This window comes from Falco biarmicus, chromosome 7 (genome assembly GCF_023638135.1).
Source record: "Falco biarmicus isolate bFalBia1 chromosome 7, bFalBia1.pri, whole genome shotgun sequence".
Lineage (NCBI taxonomy): Eukaryota > Metazoa > Chordata > Aves > Falconiformes > Falconidae > Falco > Falco biarmicus.
The window spans coordinates 28,172,356-28,196,683 of record NC_079294.1 but is presented as its reverse complement, the minus strand read 5'-3'; the positions used below and the strand labels follow the sequence as shown (position 1 = coordinate 28,196,683).

The 24,328-nt window shown below is 44.6% G+C and overlaps 1 protein-coding gene across 10 annotated transcripts in view; it reads right to left on the bottom strand.

The window, feature by feature from the left end:
- Positions 1–21,769, bottom strand: part of TSPAN18 (tetraspanin 18) — a 133,780-nt gene extending 112,011 nt beyond the window's left edge. For 2 of the 10 annotated variants that reach the window (XM_056345400.1, XM_056345409.1), the window contains exon 1: positions 11,830–11,999. The gene's annotated coding sequence lies outside the window, so the exon portion shown is untranslated. Of the gene's footprint in view, positions 1–4,811; positions 4,834–10,169; positions 10,192–11,829; positions 12,001–12,505; positions 12,605–21,578 lie in introns of those variants that run through there. The other 8 variants (XM_056345402.1, XM_056345398.1, XM_056345403.1 and 5 more) reach the window with 7 other exon arrangements.
- Positions 21,770–24,328: the final 2,559 nt, after the last annotated feature.

Genomic DNA, 24,328 nt, shown 5'->3' with positions numbered 1-24,328 from the left:
TTCATCCTCCTGGGGATCTAAGGAACCTTAGCAATCGGCCTTTTAGAGGTTCCTTTAGATGTTCCTTTAATGACTGTAGCCAGAAGAAGCAAGAGGCAGAAATCTACTGATATTTCAACCAAAGACAGAAGACAGACTTGATAGATTTAAGAGAAATATTTTTTTCTTAGATCAATTTTTTGTGAAAACATATTGAGAGATTAATGTCAGCTAATATTTGACAATAAGTATCACCTTGCTATCACCAAAAAGCCACCATAAAAGCAAGGCTTAGGGTGTCTTTATTTGTTCTTTCCAATGTTCCGTATCTGGGGTCTGCATCTCTGCCTGGGGACAGGCACACTGGAGCTCATCTCACATCCAGGAGTGCTTTGACATTATACTATTTCCAGAGCTGACTGTGCGTAGTGGATTCCTCTGTGCTGCACCCATTAAAGATCCTGGTTCTGGTTCCCACTAGCTCAGCCCTTCTGCTGCCCCATGCTTCTGTGTGCTATAAACACACCTTATGCCTCCTACTTTAACTTGAAGAAGAAGGAGGGGTGAAACCAAAAAGGCAAGCTCAGACTCCTCATGTACCACAAGATGAACAAAAGTCTTCTTAAAACAGGTTAGCAGACTATCTGAGGATGCACTTGGCTTCTTGGAAACAGGAAATTCCCGTTATTTAAACCTCAAATACACAGCAAGGGCCTGGAATGTTTTGTCTTTAAGAGGAGTGGTTTGTCTTTCTCTACGCAATGATGAAGTTTCAAACCCCAGCCTTCCTGCCACCCCCCCGGTTTTAAAAGCAGGGGGAACAAAATACAAAGGAAAGGCAGAGCGGCATTCTCATATGATCATAACTGGCGTGTGTACCTCAATTTTGCAATCCCACCTTTTACAACAGAGGGAGCCCCAGAAAGCTCCCTCAGCAGCCAAGCAGCACACAGCACAGCAGGATTCAGGAGGCTGAGCTGCTCTGGAACAAGCAGAGCCAGGGGCTTTGGTGGTGCAGAGAGAACCCACAGAGAACAAATGCCCTGGCTAAGCACGCACCTCGCTTATCCTGGCTTTTTTCCTGTTATCGCCTCACTCTCCAAGGACAGTTAAGAAAGGCTGAAGAGAGGACCACTTTCCTCTCCTCTCCATAAAACAGGGGGAGAGAAGAAATGGGAAGAAAGAGATCTATTACTGAAACCATGGGTTACCCCTGCCTTTGCTGATCTCGCTGCAATCAAACCAGCAGGAGAGTGTTTCATCCTGTTCCAAGAAGCTCCTCTCTTGCCTTAAGCATTATTTTTCCTACCCTGCCCAACAATAATGTCCCAGGCACAAACATACCAGCAGCGCTCAGCCTTATTTTGCTTGGCTGCTTAAGGTGCTTTTCTAATAATATTCCTCAGAGAAAGCAGGGACTCAAGGGCTATATAGCCTTGTACAACCTTGACCCTGCCAAAATACACCAGCAGTGCTTCAGGGTCAGTTGCTCTTCTGTGACTGACATGCTGATTATTTTGCCAAGACAGCAAGGCCACTAAAGACGTAAGGACACCTTAGCTTAAATTTCTCATCCCACCATGTTTTCTGAGACTTAAAATATTTTTTCGTTTCACATAGGGATGAAGGTTTGGAATCCACCTTGGAATCCTTCATGCAAAACCCCATGTGCCCTAGAACTGCAGTCCTGTGGCTAGGTCATGCATTTCTGGCAGGTAGGAAACCTGCTTTCAGGACCCTGTTCTGGATTTGTGACAGCATAGGTGAAAAACCCAAACCACTTAGCTCCTAACCAGCATCTCTGCTTTGACTAAGAGATTCTATCCCAAATGTGAGAAATTCACCCAAGGAGAACTGAGTGAAGACCAACCCTTTCCCACAAGGCAATACTGGTTTCAACAAATCAGCATTTTCTGCAGGCAAATTTTTTCCTTGAAAAACTCCCAGCCAGTCCTAGCCTCAAGTAGTAAGTAGTGTGGTTTCTGCTGAAGATACAAGCCTGGAAGCAACCCACATCCAGCAGACAGGTTCTGCTTAGGAACAGCTCGTCTCCCCTAAGTAGGGCCAAGCCAAAACCGTGGTAGAAGAAACAAATAAGGCTTCCTGAAGTTTGCCCTGACACTTCAGATTCTCTCTTCTTCTACTAAATTAGTAGCTTGTATTATTAAACAGAGGAAAGGAGATGTGGTGGGAAAGCCTCACACACTGAATTCCTGTTCGCTTTATTCATTCCTTAGGCTGTGATTTGAGACAGTAAAAATGTTGCTGATGTCCAAACGAACATGTGCAACATAAGGTTCAAAGGCTAACCTGTACTTTATGTGGACAACTTCACGCACTGGGGCAGACAGTATCTTTTTCTTCTGTAACTCTAGGGAGAGGTAAATCTGTCTGAAGAGGGAATTAAAAGAAAACATATAGTAATATCACAGATGTCTCTCACAGTTTGTCTTGCTGATTTAAGACACTTCCTATGAATTGGCTTGAAAGCATCTCCAAAAGTAGAGCCTTCTTAAACTATGTTCTCCAGAAAAAATGCTTTTCCCCCTCTAAACACAGGATTTTAGATTCGATACAGGATTATCCTATATAGGTCACTAACACTCTGTGGAAACCTGTGTAAGAAGGGCTATTTAGATAAATAGCTCTATTCCCACATTAAATTTTTTGGCTTCTGTTCCTTTATTGCTAAGAATATTTCAATTGAAACAACATCTTTGTGCCTTTGAGGATCTCTGCTCCTGCTGCCACTTCCCTACCTGGAGCTATAATCCTGTGCTTGTCACAAACCCAGTCACTGCTGCAGAAGTTATTACAGCTACAATCTGCAGATTATAGCAACTTTTAATAGGGGATAAGCAGCAGGAAAAGGTGAGTTTAAGCAGCAAAGAACTTGGTGGTTCAAAGAGCTCTATTATTAATATTTATTATTTTTAAGTGTTCACTGAGTGCTGTAGAAGATAAAAGAACAAACTGAAAGCAAGAACCAAGGAATAGAGTTCATATAAGATGAGACAACAGGAGAGCATAAAGCATGAGTGTCTGGGGAGAAGGGGAGCCAAAGAAGAAGTAGTAACAGCAAGGGAAAAAAGCCACACCTTTTATCAACAAGATGTTCCTAATAGTACGAAGTATGAAGAGAATTAAAGAATTCATCAGTGTCTAATCAGAACTGTTCCCCATAGGGGATCTTCTGAGCATTATTGGCATATCTTTAAAGACTGGAGCTTTGATCATAAAAAGCAAGTACGTGGTGAGGGGGAATGGAAAAACAACAAAAGGAAATGCAACTGCATCACCCTGTGGTATGAGGGCAAAATCCAGCCCTGGATAGACACTTTACAAAGTTCCAAGTAAATCCAGGTCCTCCATCATAGGCAAATTCCTCTTCTTTCCCACAAACCCTTTGCCTCTGCTGCCCTAGAAGGACTCACAGTTGGTACTTCTCTTCCCTAACAAAGATGTAAGCTTTTGGCTTACACCACTTGAAACCTTCACACTTTCAAACAACAGCCCATGATGCTTCACAGTTCCAATGCACTTTACCGAGATTAGCTAACAAGAATGTTCATCATACCCACATGCTGAGGGTACTGTCTTCATTTTCACAGCTGGTGAAACAGATGCTCAGAAAAGCGCTTTCCCAGAGCCAGAGAGGCTCTACAGCAGGCCGATGGCAGTGACGCTGGCAATTGCACACCTCTGTTCTGAACAGTAAAATCAGTGATAGGACTTGGGAGTGAGAGTCCAGTCCCCCCTCCCAACGCCCTCTGCTCCCCAAGGCCAGCACAGAGCTTCAAAGCTGTTCCCAAAGAGCATCATGTTACAGAAATACTACAAGAAATCCACTACCAACTGAAACTTGGAACTGTCTGCAGCAGCATTAACAAAGAAAATTAATGTTTTTAGACTAAACTCTGCCACTTCTCCTGCCAAGCTGTCCCTGCTGTAGTATCAAAATATGAACACACAAAATGCAAAGCATCAAACCTTCTCCATTTGGCCGGGGGGGGGGGGGGGGGGGGGGGGGGAGGAGGCGGGGGGAGGCACAGAACAAAACCCCCCCAACTCTTAATCCAGCCACTCTCCGGGAAACCCTATTCTTTCTTAATCACATCAGACTGTTATTCCTGACTGATGCTTCCCCTTAACATCCCCATAACAAAAGAAGAGAATCTGGTTTTAATTGGCAAAGCATCAATGCAAACTGAAATTCTTATCAGTTTGGAAGGGTTTTTTTTCAAGGCTGTGAACCCAGAGTCATTCATCACATCAGCAAGGTAGTACATTGTCAATTCTCAGGCTGCCAAAGCAAAACGTAGGTCAAAGATGTACTGGTGCTTCCAGCATTGTACCTCAGGCATTTCCAGAACTAGCTCTCAGCTTTTCCGGTATCTTATTCTGAAAAACATCTTGGTACAACTCTAAGATCCCTGTTACATGTCTGTGCTTCTGCCATATTCCCATCAGAAGCAAAGGCTTTGTTGATCAACAAAAACTAAGTGCCTCATTCTAAGCAGCTCCGAGAATCCCCTCTGACATTAACAAGAACAAAGGGCAGTCAGAAGCAGTTAAGAAATACATCAGACAAAGTCCACCCCTCTTTAGAACATTTTGAGACATTCAATCCTTTATTCTCAATTACTCCTTACACATGTCCATTGTGGACCCACCACATTATTACCCCTACTAAGCCCGACCAATTATTATCAGCAAGACTGATACCAAAAAACATTCTGTTTTCAAATAGTTACAGAAATAAGTACATCAACAACAGTGACAGTGACTCCCATTCCAAATCCATTGAATTTGCATACCACTATCTCATTTACCTTGGCAACGGGTTTTGAGAAGTTCATCTGAAAGGTACCCACAGGTCCTGGAGACTTCCATGAGAAACAGGTTCTCAGTGGGTCTGAGAAAGCAGCCCAGTACAGGCATAAGTGTCCTCTGTACAAGAAGATCTGGTTCTCTTCGCTCCACAAGAAAACGAGATGTGCCATCAAGTGAGCCAAGAACAAACCCTGTCATTGCTTTCCCAGCATAGCGTGTTCCAGTTCAGTGCCCTGTGAGGTCCACGTCTCAAGAACAGGCAAGATGCCAGGCAGTTCATTTAGACCATTTTTTCCTGAAGAAGTGTAGACACTTATTTAGTGCAATCCTTATTACTCTAAAACTCCCTCCTCATAGACTCTCATACACCAAGCTTTTCACAAGGAGTAAATATAGTAACTGTTTCCATAATAACATTAAAAATACCCCAACAGATTAAATTCAACAGATGAAACAGGGCCATAAATATGTATGTCTAGCAACATGACCAACATCACCCTTCCTCAAACTGGGCATTTAGCCATGAAAAAAAGCTGCTAGCATTACAGTTTTATTGCTGAGCCTTATGAGAAGCATAAAGCTGCAGAAACAGTCAGCACTGTAACCGTGCACAATATAGACAATCTGAGGTGCAGCCAGGGCCTCTGAGCCCCTGCCAGGCTGTGCCTCTGACCCACAGTCAACAAGTCACCATACAGTCCCATTCCCCATTCCGTTCATCTGTTGATGGCTTTCCAGACATCTGGGGTGGCACAAAATGTATTTAAGTCTCTTTATGACTCAAGTGAAAAGTCTGAAAGAATATGAGCTATTATTATCTCTGTTATACTACGTGAATTTTCACATTAGCAGCTTGATTCAGTTCCACTTTCCCAGGATCAACCACCACTGTAAGATTTTGTCCTGACACTAACTTCACAGATGTCAGAAGTAAAGAGGATACTGGCTATACTGCTTCCAGAAGACTAACTAGGGCAGACTCCAGATCACACTAGCCACCACAGACACTCCAAGAAAGTCCCTCTCTAACATGGCTATGCACCAACTAAATGAGGGAGACGGAAGGGCAGGAACAGAGATGAATTCAACACAGTCAATCAACAGCTGAGCAGAGCAAACTCAGACCTAAGCCCTAATCCACAAATTCATGCAGCCCCTTTAATATTCACAAAACCAGGCACATGGATGAGATTCTGTATCAACACTGTTCATTTAGTCAAAAGCATCCTCTGTTTCTTCCTGAAGTGATACACTGTTCTAAAAAAATGTGAACTTCATTTGGGTTTAAGAACTCACTCTTCTACAGTGACCTTACAATTTATTTCTCAAGTAGTTGGAAACTTCCATTTTAGACCAGGTTTATTTAGTAAGTATATAGCAAAGGGAACATCCTGATGCTAAAAGAAGCCCCAAAGGACAAGAACCCCCAGGGACTCACTAATCCTTGGAATCCTTGTTGGAGGGACTACACAGACAGGAGGAATGCTGCGCAGAACAAGACCCATACTAAAATCCTGTGATAGTCAAAACCCCACTTCCACCATCTCCAAGGACAATGACAAGATACTGGTTTTGGTTTTCTTTTGACTGAATTTGGTAAAGGTAAACTGACACCACATGAATACCCTCAGCTGTCACGTAATATGCACTGTGTATTAGTCCACCAAACATGAAGCATTCACATTAGGCATGTGGTCATCCAAAGCTTCTTGTATCAAAAAATGTGCAGAGGCAATTCAGATGGGGGGAAAAGTCACACATATACAACTCACCAGGATACCGAGCCTCTCTCCCTCTAGCCTGAGGAAGACCAAAGAAGTACAGCACCTCCAGCACAGCTCCGCTGCCCTGGAAGAGTACACGTTGCTTCTTACAAACTCTGGGAAAATGGAAATTCTTCAAGCCCATTAATAGAGAACAGGAGGTGGCAGAGGTGCAGAAGCAAATCCCATTTGGGGTTATTTTGTAAGAGTAAAATATTTTTATCATTTGTTTCTTTAAATCTTTTCTGTGCAAAAATGAATAAAAACACACTGACGAACTGGTTTACTGCTGGTGTGGTTAACAAAAGAAGATCAACACAACACTTTCCTATAGCCACTTTTTTCAGTCTCAGACAATTTATACTAAATCAGCGCATGACAGACCTTTACCAATGCAGAAACGATAAACAGCAAAGCAGCTACTAAACGCTCCAAGGCAAGATATCAGAGAGGTGGAAGAGGAAGAAGAAAAAAAAAAATGTCCCATCAACTAATCGGTGGGCACTGAATTCACCTGAATCCTCTGGAACTATGGGATAGGATAATTCACGCACCATTTTTGAAACTCAAGACTGTAAGAGCCATGAAAAGAAAATAAGAAATGGTGTAGGGGAAGGAACAGACACAAGGGGAATGCTGAACTGTGCAGTCATGAGCAATAGTAGGACCAAATGCAACGCAGCTGTCACATCAATTACAAATGAGATAGCAGCGACCATTGGAAAGCAAAGCTCTAGACATCTGGAACATATGCTCATATGAAATACAATTAAAGTCCAGTAGTCTTCCCAGTGCTGAGAAGTGATGGGACAGGAGGGGACAACACAAAACATTTAAGGAAGTTTTAGAAGGAATAAGCATCTTTGGGAAGAACAGAAATGTCTGGAATGATTTTTCTGTGCAACATTTTTCTTCCTTCATTTGCTACTTCCATTTAAGATTAACAATCATTCCTAAGGAGAAAAAAAAAAAAAAAAAAAAAAAAAAAAAAAGAGAGGGGGGGGAGAGAGAACTCCTAATAAAAAAAACTTAAAAGGGAATGAGCGATTTCATATCTCAAACAGCTCACTCCTATTCATCTTGGGGGAGAAATACACAGGCTTTGTCCTTTCGTGCAAATGCACTACTTGGTTTTGGTTTTGAGTCACTATTTTAAAGTGAAAACCAAAGACCGCCACTTCTGAAAGCAAGTTACATTCCAACCCTCACTGTACTACTTGTGCTTTTCTCTCAAAAAATACAAGCAAAATGGATCCAAAAATCTGTCCCTTGCATTTCATTGATAAGTCAGTTTAAGCTAAACAAACAAACAAACTAATCATGCTAACATTAGTCACAAAGTCTTGAAAAAGCAAAAGTAGGGATTGTCTTGCAACAACACCCCCAAACAAGGACTGCTTCTGCAGCCTTAGCCTTACAGGATTAGCAAGGAGTATAGATATTTATCTGTTTTTATTATAGCTCCCAAACAGACCTTGGACCTACTACCACCTCATGCAATGACTCATCTTCAAGATGTCAAGAACTATGCACTACCTCACAAAAGTCTCCGAATACAAGTTGGACCACCATCTGCTTATTTAGATACCTTAAGCCTCAATTTTGTAGCATCTGAACTTCTCTTTTCAAGTCCTTCCTCATCTAAGACCCACGGCCTCATAAATCCAGTAGCTTCTGTTCCCAGAGCAGTGGTGTCTGTTTTCCTGCAGCCTGGTGAGAACAGACAGGGCTCAAGATAATTAAATAAAAACACAGGAACTGCATTATTTATTTTAAAGGAAAACATGTTTTCTAGGAAGAAAGTCCTTTATTTGGGCAAATCTGTAAGCTGTTTATCAGCTTAAACTCATTATCTGCCCATATGGTTTTAGCACTGTCGGGTTGTTTTTTTTTAAAAAAAAAAGGGTATGCACTAGCTGATGAAATGTCATCTGCCCTTATGCCAGAAACTAGTGTTTTTGTACTGACGTCAAATTAGGATCCTTGCCACAAGTGGAGGGCTACCATAAGGATAGTCATAATATTTTAATTATGAAGGGACCTTACAGAAGGCAGCAAGAAAGGCAGAGGCAAAGTAAGAAAACCCATTCACAAAAATACAGTCACTTAATTAACCTTTTGCCTCCTGTGCTTTAATTCTTTTTGTCCAGGGAGGTGGAGTGGGAAGAGAGCATCCTAACTGAAAAAGAAAATTTAAAAAAAAAAAAAAAAAAGAGGACAGGAGAACAAGATGCTAGAGCCAATAAACACACATCAAAGCATGAGATGGCTTTACTTCAACTGCCTACAGTATTCAACCTGGGATAGATTAAGGCAAGATAAAAGGTGCTAAGAGGGAAAATACTACCCCTACAGCAGTGCAGACCCTCCCTCCCACTTGCTCAGCACTAATGCCCAGAGAACACCAAGATCCCAGCCAGCTCTGTTGTGCTGAAAACAACAAGCGCACACGGTAGACCTAGTTTTACAGAAACCCCAATCTGTCCACCATTGTCTGCTGGTGTGGACTAGCTCCACACAGTGAGGTGGCTTGAAGCCCTTCCTGCTCCCCCGTTGAGCTGCTGCAGCCGAGCAGGAGCTGGGTTTATTGATTCTGTGAGTCACAATTAGCCATGGGACACAGGACCAAAGGTTTAGCACAGGACATTAAACCTGACTGTCTGAGCTGTCAGCTTGGTTATTCCAAGGAGACAGGAACAAATTGAAGTCACAGTAACAGATGTTTCTCATGTTTTATGAACTGCAATATTATTCCTGGTTACAGATACAGTTTCTGCCTTTTAAAACAGACCTGCAAGGCTGCATGCATGAAATTATTTGAATTAAACAATACACAGGCAACTTGGCAAAGGACTTAAGGATAGCTCAGCATTTTCATACACACACAATGATTCCCGTTCCCCTTTCGCCCAGCCCCACCCTGAGAAGTAGAATACATGTTAAAGCAGCCAAAAATGAGATCACACCAAGATACAGTCATTCGTTGCCATCAGCTGAGGAGAGGATGCAAACACTCAGACCACTTCTCTTGTGAAAAAACACACTCAGCCTCCTCTTCTTCATTTCCACTGTGGGTAAATCAAGTTGCTGGGATCCGTTCTAAGTTTTAAGCAAGCCTGGAAACGGAAGACTGGTGTTCTTCCCAGGATGTCTCTACCCTTACACCTCAGGGGGAATAAAGGGATTTCCCCATAATTTACAAAGGAAATCTGAAATACTTACCCTGTGCGCGAAAGCCACCCCCAAGTTCATTTTGCTCCTCCGGTACCTGCGAGGCAAGCGGAGGGGCGGCCGGCGCTACAGAAGCCGGGCTGGAGCCGGGCTGACACCGCACGGCAAGAAAGCCCCCTCGTGGAAACTGCCAGCATCACCCACCGAGCCCGAGCCCCCCCGGCCCGGCCCGGGCAGCCCCCGCGCGCACCCCCGGCTCCCCGTCACCCAGGGGATCTGAACGGGTGGTCCATCTCCATCCAGCCCTGCCCCGAGGGTGTCCCTGCATCCCTCGCAGGTCGAAACCCACGACTCAGGTGGCTAAGCCCTTTGTGGCAAAGGTCTGCTTTGCAGAAAGGGTGGGACAATCAGTAGAAATTTTACCTTGGTTTTGCTGGCAGTCTGCAACATCTCAGAAAAGTTCAAGCTCTTCCTTTCTTCCTCTCACCCTGCTATGCTTAAATTCATGGCAACTGTATTGCATGGTATTTTAGCTTAAGCCAACAAAAGCTGTACCTCAGCCACAACAAATACAGAAACATTAACTGCCTTCTAGGGAGGGTCAAGCATTTGAATCATTTTAACATACTACACAAACACTTCAGCAAAAGCAGATGATAATGAAGCACATCTGCACATTACGCTACACAGTCAAATTTGAAAGATTCCCCCCAAACTATGAAAAAGTTCCAGAATGTGCCTATTTCTCCCATTGACTTTGCTATCGTGCTCTCAATTTGTACACTTCTGAGACAGAACAACTGCTGCTCGTTCACAAAAGCACTAAATACCAAAATAGGTGCTTGACTGGTAGAATCCATCAGACACTTGGATACACCCTGTTGAATTAAGACAACTCTTTAATAACTCTACACACTTTTAACCCACTAATAAAAATCCAGGGCGAGCCTGCACTCACAGTTTGCTACATATTCCCAGCCAGGCACAGAGCCATCTCCAGCACACTTCTGCCCAAGTAGCTTTGGTAGCCACTGGCTATTCAGTGAAATACGTGCCTAGAATCTATTAATTGTGTTCAGATCTTCTTTTACTATAGAAATACAGGCAGTAGTCAGGCTGAGCTAAGTAACTGCTGAGAGAAGTGCTAAAGAAAAAAAGGAAATTACAATTCTCAGACTTCACAGAAAACCACCCAAGTACAATGCATCTGGAAATGCTGTTTGCTCACTCACTAGAACATTTCAATACAAAAGTTATGATAAAACTTTAAGTGCCCAGCTGCAGAGTTTATAAAACCCACACATCTCTGTGGGCTGGTACCTCACTAACGTGTTGTTGCAGCTGTAAATCTCGATTAGAAAGCGGGGACTGGCCCAGGGTGGCAGGACTGCAGTTTCCCTACCAGCCAAGTGCGAAAGAGAAAATTCCTACCGGACCAAAGTCAGAAGCATGGGCTGCTCTCCCACCTTCCTCATCCAAACTTGGGGCGTGGGGGGAGAGGTGGGTGGCACACCCCGAAACGCTACAAACGTAAGGCGGAGCGCTCCCAGGCACAGCCCCGGGCACCCCGCGGCTCCTCCGCTTGCCTTTACAGTATGAGGGCTCCCGGGGTGCGGGGTGGGTTTATAAAAGGCAGAAAAACCGAGGGCAAGCTCGGAGCCACCCGAGTACCGACCACGAGAGGCTCCCCGGGGCCCGATCCCGGAGACGTGCTACCAGCGGAGCGAGTTCTGCTGGCTCGGACTGCGGGGGCGCGTCCCCGCCAGCCCTCTTGCCGGGGAGCGACCCGGCAGCCCCCGGCCGGCGGGCTGTCAGGCGGGCTGGCACCTCAGCCCCGGCAGATTCGCACTCCCAGCACCACGCGGAGCCGCGGCGCTCCCGCACCCCCCGTGAGACAACGCGGCGGCGGGGGCGGCGAGCCCCCTCCCGGGGGTGTCCCCAGCCGGCATACCCGCTCGCCCCAAGGCACCGGGAGGGCGGCGCGGTGCCAAGCCGGAGCCGGCACCCCTGGCGGGGGAACGGGACCTTCGGCAGGGCTGCCCAAGGAAAGGCTGCCGCGCTGCCGGGGCACCGAGAAGCGAACCTCGGCCTGTTACCTGCCGGCGACCGCAGCAGGCTCCCGCGGCGGCGGCTCCCCGGGGACAGACCGAGCGGGCGGGCGAGCGGCTCCCGGCGGCGCTGGGCTCCCACTGCCGTGCGCGCCCCGTGCCCGGCAGCCGCGGAGCGCCCGAGCCGCCAGCGCAGCCGGCTCCACCTCCCGGCCGTGCCCCCTTCCCCGCCCCCGCCCGGCCCGGCCCGGCCCGGCCCGGCTCAGCGCAGCCCCGCCCGCCTCGGCTCGGCCCGGCCCCGGCGCCTGGGCGCGCCCCTGCCCGGGGTCCGCCGCCCCCCGCGCCTCCCGCGTCGCCGCCTGCCCCGGCCCTCGCCGGGGAAGCTCCCGGGTGGCTGGGCCGGCGCCGCCGCAGGCAGCCTGGGCACGGGTCCCTCGCTCGGCGTGCCGCCGCGGCGGCTCGGCCGTTTCGGGGGTGCGGGAGCGGCAGGCCGAGGAGGGCGGTCCCGGGGCGGCCAGCCTGGGACACCCGCGCCGGCGGCGAGGCCTGAGCCCGCCCGGCGTGCAGGAGGCACCGAGGGAAGGGGCGCTGCCGGCTCCCCGCTGCGGGGTGCCCCCCTAACACGCCACGGGCTGCTGAGGCGCCGGGGCGATCCCCGGGGTGCAAAAGAAAAAGAAACGGGGAAGGTGGGAGGTCACTTGTGACCAGTACCTTAGTGGCAGCTGCCTAAACACGTGCAAAGATCTGTCGGAGAAAAAGGTTTTCAAAAACGTGTGCCAAAGCGAATGAAGATCCCATATTTGTGACACGGGAAAAGCCAACCCTCCTAAGTCCGGTTTCCTAGGGAAATACGTCTCTGTGCTTGCCAATAACTTCTGATCCAGTTAAACAATTTTAACTGTTTGACAACTACAAACTTCAGAAAAATAGGTAACTTTGTAGAAGAGGTTATCTCTTCTATGCCTCTTGCACATAGGACAGCTGTATCCCAAGTCCAACAGCCTTCAACAGACACCAGGTACTCTACAGAGGGGGTTCAACTCAGCTAACCCCTATGGAACCCCCACTTCACTAATCCTGATGCTCAGAAAAGTACTTGCTGGGTTGGAGGGAAAGAAATTGAGGGAGGAAAAAGTGTGCAGATGTAAGGCTGTTACTCTCAGTTACAATCATTAGCTCAGGAGCAAGGGCATGGGTTAGTACATTGGGCATTGTACTCACATATAACAACTGAGAGAGCAATCCTACAAGGGCCAGATCCTGCAAGTAGTCCTATGCAGATGTGTCCTTGTGCTGATAAGAAGTCCTGTTTATTTCACGATGCTCTACAAGATGAGGGATGCAGATCTGGACCCCCAAAGCTTATTAGAAGAACAAGAGACAACAGGAATGTCTAACGGTGCAGCACAAAGGAGAAAAGATGTGCTAGCATCTCTCTTTAAATCTCTGCTAATGCCTCATGTATCTGGTAATGAACACTTATAAGGCTCCCCAGGTACAGATATTTGTTGGGGTTGGCTTTCTTTTTTTTCCTAACCTGATATAAAAATAGGGAGATAGACATAGAATTTAACAGTTATGGTCCCAAATCTATTTCTGTGTAACAGCAAACTAGATTACACAACCAGGTTGTATTTGTAATATATGTTTTGTTATAGTCTATTGCTTAAGACAGGCAATCATTTCAAGGTCTGATATTTTCTTGTAATGTTTGTGCCCGTGTTTTTCCATTTCTCTTTCACTATTCATTTATTTGTGTCACAGCATGATCCTACCTCTCCTTGGTCTTTGTGGCAGAGCAGGGGATTTCCATTTCTTTATTAGACACAGTTTGACACGAGGTAATAGTCATGTTCCTCATTTGATTCCTTTGCAAAGGACTCAGAGTGCTATTTTCCAGCAGACTGGCTTGTCATACCCCTTGAGCAGCAGATCGTGGTTCTTGCAGGCGGAGATTACATTTGTGCTCTGCAGACCTGTCAAACTGGGCTCTGTTGGTTCTCTCTCCACAATCCCCTGTAACAATCTCACACATTTACCCCTGCACTGTCACAGGACCATTTCAGGACCCCACATGCCAAGCAATTTTGCTGTATACCTGGTGAACAGAACACAAAAATGTGTATCTGCCTAGCTGCCCAACTCCTACCCCTGTTTTGTGGCCTAATGCACAGATCTCATGCGGACGGTTTCTAGGAAACTCAGTGGTCTTAGTCCTGCCCAAAACACCACAGTTTTAAACAGCTCCACATTCTATAGATAAGACCCCCGTCCCTATCAGGGACACTTGGCATTTTTACAACAACTGCCCCACCCCCACCCCCTTCCAGTGACGACATTATTCTAATATTTTGGAAAAAAGTACAGGGCAACGTACCCTAAGACTTATATGTGTTTTCTGTTTTCCATCCTGATTCTATGAAACTGTTTTGTAAATGAACAAAAGTCAACTATATGTGACCCCAGCTTTCAAATCTTCCACATGCTCGCATAGACACAATAGTGCTCTTACATGCTCAACTGTGCAATTTAAGGGGCCGCTATTGAAAATTAGCTTCCCAAGTTTATAGTGCTTTCACTGTCATGAAGGAACCGCTTTGTGAATCCCAGCCAGCACTGAACTGAGTTTTGCATTTAAAGCTGGGATTTACATTCTTTGTTATGTGTAAAGGATATAGTATATCCTCTATGAACTTAAAGCATAACAACCTTGATTAAAACCAATTTTATGATAGATAAACTTGTGAGAGGGCTTTTTTACTTCATTTCTGAAAAATACATCACGAAACTGAAATCAGAACAAGGAAATAGTTCCATGGTTTAGCCCAAAACACTAAAGCTACTTTTTCCTTTTCAGAAGTGCCTAGAGCTGCAGCCCTCCAACTGTCCCTTAAATATTACGTCATATTTATCATAATCCAAATAGTCTCTCCATTACAATTCTGGTAGGCTTGAGTTTTCAGAAGCAGAAACTACAATGTTGGGAAGCCATGAACAAATTGGGGCAGGTTCCTCACCAGTGTAACTGTATGGATTTTGAGATAATTGAATTTCACTCCATACAGCTAACCCATTAGTTAGGAACCCTTTCCTGTCTGTGTTTCACATCTCGGTTCTCAACTTCACAGTTTCCCTATTGCTTCCTTCCCTGGCCTCCCCACCTCTCCTCCCACTTCCTTTGCCTTCAGACTGCTCCCTTTCCTTTCTTATTATTTTCTCTCAGTTCTACTAACATCTTTCCCAATTTAAGGTGAAGGTGGATAAAGCAGGAATCCAACTACAGTCCAGCTTGGCTGTGGTTCCTAGCACTGGACTGGCACACAGCACAACTCATTGTCTAGGCAGATGGGCAGAAGGAAACTCTCTGGCATCTGTGTGCTGGAACCTGAGTATCAGACTGTTTCCAGATAACCATGGCACATTCCTGGAGCAATCTGTGCTCAGCAGAAATCACACCATGTTACTAACTCTGCTATGAGACTGAGTGGCACTTCTGAGAGCACAAAACAAACAAGGTCTTAGCCACAAAGAGCTTAAGATGACAAACTGACTGTCTGAACCTTATCACCTGCTCCCGGACAAAGACAGCAAGGTAAGCAATCTTGTTTTTCCAAAATGTCAATCACTTGTAGTGCTAACCAAAGTTACACTGATCAGTATGCTCTCTCATCTGCATCAGACTTGCTTTCCCAGGGCCCCTCCATCAGGCCTGGGAAAACAGCATGAGAGGGGGCAGTTGATGCACTGATAGTGAGAAGCTTGTTCAAGCTTCATTATTAAAATCATAATTAAAAACTTGCCAGTGTATTTTTCAACCCACCTTTGCTTTCCCAGGCTCAGTTGGGAAAACTGAAGCTAAATCGTTTATGAGTTGGTTTCTTTGTCAATATCAGCATTTCCCAATCATTTTCATGCAAGCAACAACTGACATTTTGGAGAAAAAAATATCACAGCCCCTCATACAGCTTTGCCATGGTAATACTATTTTTTTTTTTAATCAAGAGCTAAGCTGCATTTTGAATATTCGTTTACACATTTATTTTTCCCAACTTTGTTTTCATATTTATTTGATCACATGGTAACATACATGTATGTTTTTCTGAATTGAAAAAGCATGTTTTTTTCATTCTTTCACATCTGACCTCAACTTCTCAACGTCTCTCAGACCCACAGACCACAATATGGGAATCAGGCTTCTAGGGCAAAAGACATGCACCTATTGAGATTATCCAATCCATGAACAACACTTCATGCTCATTGGGATACTCAAATAGACATAATTTTCCTAACTGCTTTCCTGCCCACCTCCCTCCTTCCTCGTCTTTGAACGTGCAAGATTACACAAAAGAACTGGCAGTGGTGTCTAAAACCAAAATTGCAGAAACAACAATTGAATGAACCCTTGGACTCCGCCCAGAAAAATCTCAATTAAGAGAATTCGTTGTAACAATTTTAATATTCAGCACTGAAGGAATAATTTTAAAGCAAAATGAGCATATTTAAAATGGTAGCCATCTCCACTGCTAACAACAGGTAAAACTGTATATTATTGAACTGAAAAAAAATTCAGAAACAGAAAATATCCTGTTGGCTGTTTGCTTTTTTAAGTTTCCTAAAACGGAGCTTATGCCAGACCCTCAAGATTTCTAACTGCACACCCTTTGAGAAAGTTCTCAATGTTCATATTTCTTCTGAAATTTGCAGGTGAGCTTTTTCTGTACTTCTTGAACCCTATATGGAAACAAACTTTGTTTCCCACAATCTTTTTAATAATTTGCACTAAGGACAAGCAAAATGGAGGCCCCCATTGTACCAGAAACCACCCAGTCCCTTTCCCCTACACATTTAAATACAAGAGAGACAAATACAGAGGAACAGTTATCCGCATTTACAAATAGGAAGTTGAGGCATGAAAAATGAATGCTGAAGGAGTACTGGAGGTCTGTGGCAGCTACAGGACATCACCTAGGAGATCCTGGATCCCAGAGAGGTGCTTTACTCATCCAAACATCTATGTTTTGATGCCTCTAGGCATTTGCATTTGCGTTCCTTTTGTAATACAAAGGGAGGAGGCTCAAACGAATTTTTAAAACTCCAGCTGGTACTAAAATCCTGAAGGTATTTTCGTTCTCATAAGATTTTATAAAGCACCTCTCTCCTTAAAAAAAAAAAGAAAGCTAACAAACATAGCTTCAGGGTTTACTCTTCCTTGAGGTGTTCTAATTAAATAACACTTTATTGGACAGTTATAAGTTATTCATTATTTTTCTGACAAAGATATGTTATGTAGTTCACAGATATCTACAGAGAAAAGCCATAACTGCCAGGGGGCAGATGGAAGCGTTGAAAACTTCACTTCTGACAACAGTTAGATGGTCACCCTGCAATTTGTTTCAACACAGCCAGTTGTGTTGCCATAACTTGTTAAACATCTGCTAAAAACATATGGAAGCCTCCTGGGGGATGTACATTGATACCATTCATCAAATTATTTCACTGCTTCCCTTCTCCCCAGATGACTCCCTCCAGAGAGGCAACTGAAGCAAAGGATTCTAATGTCTATATGTAGAAAGGGATCCCTAACCAGAAAAGTGGTGATAGCTCCCTTTGAACCTGGGAGAAGGTGCCATCCAAGCAAATTCTTCTGAAGCACATGTAACATGGTTAAGGAGAAAAACAAAACAGCACATCATCAGGACTCCGAATCAGTCATCCCACTGGGCCCTTAGGTGAAAGGTGGTAACATGGTGTCCTATGGCAAAACTATTCCCCATTCTGCAGAAGTTGGTTTACATGGGCACTACTAGGTCAGCTGGGAGATTTCTGGAATTATGACCTTTGGCATGGAAGGATCTAAAGTTTTTCCTGGTATCACATAAAATAGAATTTTATTAAATCCAGAAAGTTGGACTGTCTACTACCTAAACACCAGGAAAAATACTCATGGCTGTGTAAAATGACCACAAGAAAGCTGTAAAATGCAACAACAGTGTCAATGACTTGCAGCATTATCACTGACCCTCAGTTTGCGTGGTGTAAACGTCGCTGGACATCACACATGAACGCAGAATTTTTCATGATCAAATTCAGTGTGAATTTGCAGGGTGTAACTTTTAAGATGTGGACCGATCTCCAGTGACAGGTGGAGATGTCCTATCCTAACAAGTCCATGAAGTAATGATTGGATGGTGATGCTACTATAACCTCATTGGGATAAGTGTCAAAAAGTACTCAGCTTTCTTTTGTTCCCAGAAGCTTCTCTGTTTTTTCTCAGTTATGTTACTTTCTGTAACATAGTACTTTTCTGCAGACGTCTTTTCACTCGCCATTCATCCACCTTCCAAGCACACACAGAGCCAGGGCAGAAATAAAACTGCACAACTTTTGCTTCTTTTTCCTCAGTCTCAGGAATCCTTCTATGCATGTGTGCATGAGGCAGCCCTGCTCTTCTGTCAGCAAAAGGGAACTTGTAAGTGAATAGAGCATCCATGCTGGGTATAGGAGCTGTGAAATTGCTGAATGCTGCACAGTGGGATTGAGGCAGACTTGGTGCTATGTTAAGATCAGTTGGTTTTTAAAATGTAGGAATAAAATGAATGGTCCTTGTGAACCCTTCACCAGGCACTAATTAATCAGCCTCCCACTTTTACAAGTGAGAGCAAATGAATGCCAGGAATATGCAGGGATTTCATCAGGTGGGCATCAGGATTAGAATTTAGGGCTTCTAAACTGTGATCAAACCACATGATTGCACCCCTATCAGCTAATTCAGGCATGGTGCTTCTTTACCTGAAGATGAAAACCCCTTCACTGGCTGGACACTCATTAGTCAGAATGACTGTTGTACAAATATGGTTATTTTACAGATGAAAAATATGGATTCTTGTAGGTCACTGTGGAACACAGGTTGGAACTATGTGAGTCCCTTATCTGACTGATTCCTGCTGTGAATATATTAAACACCATTGTGTTACTAGCTGCTGTTTCCTATCAGGAAGAGATAAACTGTGAATTTATTAAAGGTTGGAGCCAACCCCACCCCTGGTTTTACTAGACTGATTTCAGTGAAATAATGCCAAGGACACATTCTCTCAGCTAAGTAGCCCTTAGCCACCTACTGAGATTAACATATTGTACACACATCACAAAAGCTTACAAAGCAAGAGAAAAGCAGCATCTCCTTGTTTCCTGTTTTTCTAAGCTGCCATCAGAGAAGGATCCAGAATCTAGATTCTGTCTGAAAGATCCCCAAGACACTCTTCCAGTCTACTAGAAGGTTGAATCCAGCAAACCCTTGAAATCTGAGAAATATGGGAAGCCTGGCAAAGGCTCTGAAGCTTTCTGCTCTTCCCTCTTGTAACCAAGCAACTTTGCACAGCCTTCCATGCCATGTTTTAGCTCTTGTGATCTTGGCTGTGATAACAAATTGCAGAAGTGGTTGTGAAAGTTAAAAGACATTAAAAAGAAAATGTTAACTGGACTCCTCTGAATTCATGAAAGGTACAGCTGAGTCAAGACTAAGGAGTTTAAAGGGGAACAGGGGTTTGCCCTAACTACTTCGGCAGCACCGCTTTTAAGACAGTTTTAATCACTCCAGTAGAGGTGCAGAAGCAGTGCAAGTCTTCAGGTTAGCTTCTTCTGTGCAGTCTGCAATCCAGTCTGTACATTTCCATCTTCCTCTTTCTCACTACATGTCCACAGCCTCTCTCCTGCTTTCACCTCCTTTTCTCTAGGCACGTTTTCTCTCACTGCCTCCAGCCCTGTTGTGTTCTCTGCAGGACTTTGACTCAAATTCTTTACTTTCCCCCAAGGATCCCTGAGGTAAACCCCTCCCTTAGTCATTATCAGCTTTCTATGTTGTCTTCCAGGTGATCTTATTTCAGTTTTACAGATAAAGACACAAAGCAGAGCAGGGAAAGAAGGGTCAGACAGAAGGGTTTTTCCTCTTTAACCTGACAAAATGGGGGCAAATACATCTGTTGCAAGCAGAAGCAATGACATGTTAGAAAGGATGAGAATGGAAGCTCTGGCTTCCTTGGAAACAGCCACTGAAATCAAGCAATAGTTTTGGGAAGCCCAGGGGATTGATAGAAGAGCTGGTCTCCTTCCAATTGGGACTTGCTGTGTTCCAGGGCTATAATCAGGCAAATAGAGAATTTGCTAACCAAGGCTTTATTCAATGCACCAGGGAGCACAGTCGTCCCTTCACCTGAGCTAGAAATGGCTTCAATAATGTGCAGCATGTGCACAAGTCACTAAAAAGCCTTCACCCTTCACCAGTCAGAGAAGTGCAGTTGCGTGTGCAGCAGGACTGGCAGAGGCAAGAGGATGGCAAGCTATTAAGAATGAAGCCTAATGGCCCCTTGAGAGCATTGGGAGTGGGGAAATAAAATAAAATTAAAAAAAACCTTCACCTGAATTTTAATCACACCCAAGGGAAGACATGAGATTTAATACAAAACATTACACAGCTGCTTTGCTACATGAGATTAACTTCATGTAACAGGATGAATAAAAATATTCCCACTCCAACTTTCTGAAACATTCTGCCCTGAGGCAGTGAGAGAAATGGCACAGAATACAGAATGAGGCAGGGCGATGAGCTAGAGATGCTTTTAAGCTCTGTGCAAGTCACCCATCCAAAACTGGGCTCTGACACAAATCTCCTTCAGCATCTCAAATTAATAATTCATCCTTAGCTGGGCAATCATTACAAGAGCTCTTTTTGTAGAAGTCATAGAGAACAAATATAAGAGTTAATTATGGCTGGCAATACTGTGAATCTTTGAAAGCAACAGGCTATGACACCACTTCTTAGGTTCTCCTAGTCCTGTGCTTAGAGCCTGGGCATCTGCAAAAGACTGTAAATGTAAGTGTATGAGGAGTGACCCACTTCTGCAACTGGAAGCTGGAATGCCTCCCAGGCGCACACATGACATTTTGGCAGCACAGAGAAAGAGAAGTTCAAGGAAACTAGGAAACGAGTGTTGAAGAGGAGTGTGAACAAAAATACCAAAGCAGCAAAATGTCTAGTTCTAAACCCTTTGGAATCAGGCACCCAAGATGAGCTGCTATCAAGATCACAAGAAATCTTTGTGGTAGAAATAAGGCAACTTTCCTCAGCCACCAAGAGAAGTTGTAAGCTCACATTGCAGCCTGTCAAAGGCAGCAGGGACTCAGTCATAAATTGATTTACAAGAATATCATCTGGAGATATAACCTTTCTGCTTTTCAAGATGTAGTGTAAATACATGTCCCTTGACAAGTAACTTCCCTTGGTAACCTCATCAACCATTTATGAAGCCAGAGTGGTATTTCCTTAGTGCTCAGCATGACAGGCAGTGTGCAATTCACAAAGTACACCTCCATCCATAATCAACAATTTCTAAAATTAACTATTTCCTCTTCCTGAAAAAAATATCAGAAGCATCCAACTGATCATTGTGCACATTTTACACTTATCTTTTTGGGACAGCGGTCCCGTTAGGTCCTGGAAATTAAGCAACTGCCAGCACTGACTAGGCCTTGGAAAATAAATCCAGATCTCAACAATTCCTATGAGTCAGATGTGATTTTCTTCTTCTATGCCAGATGAGAATTCACAACTTCAGTGTGATGCCAGTCACAGAAATAATCAAAAGGAGAGCTGCCTTGGCCAGCAGTGTGCTCAGGGACAGTGTGCTGCCTTAGTCTCTGCGGGAGCTGTGGAAGGGCAGGCTGGCTGTGGCTGCTGCTGCTCAGGAAGGAGTCAGGGTTATTCGGAACAGATGCAGCAGTCACTTACCTGATCTCTCTCAGGTGTCTGGCAGCAGTAGTCATAGCAAGTCCAGTCCCCCGGTGCTCTCCTCTTCAGCCCACAATTACAATTGCACCCCTTCCCACTACTCTTCTCTTGCCTGCTGGAAAAAGCAGTCTTGCAGCAGTCCCTCATTTTGGGGGCTGAAAAATTGGACTTTGTCTATGCTGTTCAGAAGCCTTGAGTTACCCCCAGGCACTGGTGATGCTCTGCAGCTGGAGGTGTTCTGAGTGAGATGTAAATCAAGATACATGGTCATAAAGCAGCTAGTGACAAGTCTTGAAGGAAAAAAAAAGGTGTTATCTTTAGTAACCAGGCCAAATGCCAGCTCCAGCTAAGATAACAGACATTCTACTGACTTCCTGCAATTCTCCTTCATTGAAATATTATCCTTTCTACTTCCTGCCAGAGTGTCATTTAACACTGCTTTGCCAGCCTACCATGATTCACTCAAAGGAAGCTGCATTTCAGTAAAGACTAAAGTAACTCCACTACATTACAAATGCATCCAAACTGTGAGATTCAGAATGAGGTTTATAGACATATATACATATTCAAGAGGCTGCATGAATTCAGTGGTTTAGTTTAATTTGGGTCAGTGAAATTAGCAATAATCCTTTATTGTAGGAAAAGCTGGTTAAATACACGGATGACCCAGGCATTCCTGTCTGTATTATTCCAAACAATAGCGAGACCCTCTTCCTGTAGCACCCTGATCTTGGATTCCCGACGCCACTAATCCTATGACCTGGAAACAACTACTGCTCTTCAAGACTGCACTGAAGTGCTCTCCAAACAGCAAGCACCACAATGTCCACTATCTTTCATCATGATAGCTACTGGGCCATGTCTACACCAACATTTGCTGCACATATTGCAGTTCTGCCTCAACACCTTTCAGACACCATCAGGTGATACAAATGTTTTGCCATAACATATGACTTTAACACAAGATGAAACTACACCAAAGCAATTTACCCCTATCTGTATATTTGCACTGGAATATATACCTACATACCTGAGGAAGATGGAACAGCTCTCAGAGTAGGCAGGAGGAAGTGTTGTTTTTCTGTTCACAATGGGTTTCCTCATCAATCAGGCATGTTCATTAAAGCTTGCTTCCTTTAGTGGGATCACTATAAAGGGCAATTATGGAGGAGGAAAAGGAGTACAGACTTATGACTTGCCATCTTCCAGGATTTGTCCTGAAGATTAATTGAATGCACCACTTTAATGAGGATGAGTCCCCACTGAATGGGGGACCAAATTCTTCACATTCTAATGTAACGTTACAATAACAAGACATCCTCTCTACACATGTAAGGCTGTGTCTTTCACAGGAGCATTAGGTACAGTGCACAAATCACAGACCAAGGAGCAAAGGCATAACTATTCACTGAAATTCAGGTAGTGTCAGAGCCTCGGGATCTGCAAGGCCAGCCCTGCTGTAGCTAATAGGCAATTTCTCCATCAAGTGTCACACTGTTCACATGTTCCTGCTTCTCCCTTTCCTCCCAGAGAGCTGATGGTGGTGTTGATGGAAGTGGGACTACAGTGAACTGTTCTCTGATATGAGGTGTGCCAGGCAGTGGGATGCTGCTCTCAGTTCCAGAAGCTGTCAAAGCCATCATGGATTTATATTCTGTGGAAGTAATTAGGGACTCCCCCGTTGCTCCTCCACTCGCCTACCATTTGTAGGGCAATTACATCAGATGAGAGTCGTGCTCAGTCAACGTTGCCAGCCTCTCCTGAAGCCAGTGGGGACTATTAAGAGAGGTTACTGGGGCAGATGGAATATTCCCACTAGAATGTACATACAGAGCTATAGATTTTGCCCTTGAACATAGCCTGTGGCAATTTCCAGCAGATAAATGAAAGCTGCTGTTCTCATTGATTTTTTTTTAATAATTATTTGCATCATCTCTTGCTTCTAGTCATAGTGATCCCATCTCCAGTCTGCGGTAGAGACATTCATTCCGTTTTCTATCTTCCATATTTGCCTAATTTTTTCCATTCACTGGCTCACTCTCTCTACAATTAGCACAGGGATACAGAGCCCTTGTGCCTAGGGAGTCTGGAAGGGGAGGTGCTGCTGCTCACCAAGCTCCTTTTGATAAGGTTTGCAAGGAGAAGGGACTGGCTCTGAAACAGTGAAGCAGTTTTCTTCAGCTAGCTTTTGTCCTTCCCTCACAGCCAACAAATTGGACTAGCAACTCAGAAACACATCCTGAGCTCAATTTATCTTCCTGCATCAAGCAAAAACCTTTACAATGCAGTGAGTTTCTTAGGCAGTGGACTTCCCACTGTCAAGTGAGGCCCACAAGGGACCAGGACCTGTGAGTTTTGCCAGGATGAAAAGCCACACTCTTGCAGTTTCCTGCCTAATAGCAGAGTCCTTGCCCCCGCCCCGCCCCCCCCCCCCCCCCCCCCCCCCCCCCCCCCCCGGTGAACTGCCATTGACCCAGAGAATTCAATTAGTATGGTTCTTCCTTTATCAAACAAACTCCACATGGCCCAAACCAAACATGGTGTATTTGAAAACAAATGGATTGAAATGGCCCTAATCTACTCAGACACTGTCCTCTGCATATGTTCCCTCCGATTCAGCCTATCCACAAACACAATCAGGGAATCAACGGGGTCCCTTCTGGTTTGTGAGAGGAGAGGGGAGTCTTGACACCCTGCAGAACAAAGAGCACCAGTGACTGGAGTCTGTATCAAACAGACCATTACAGTGC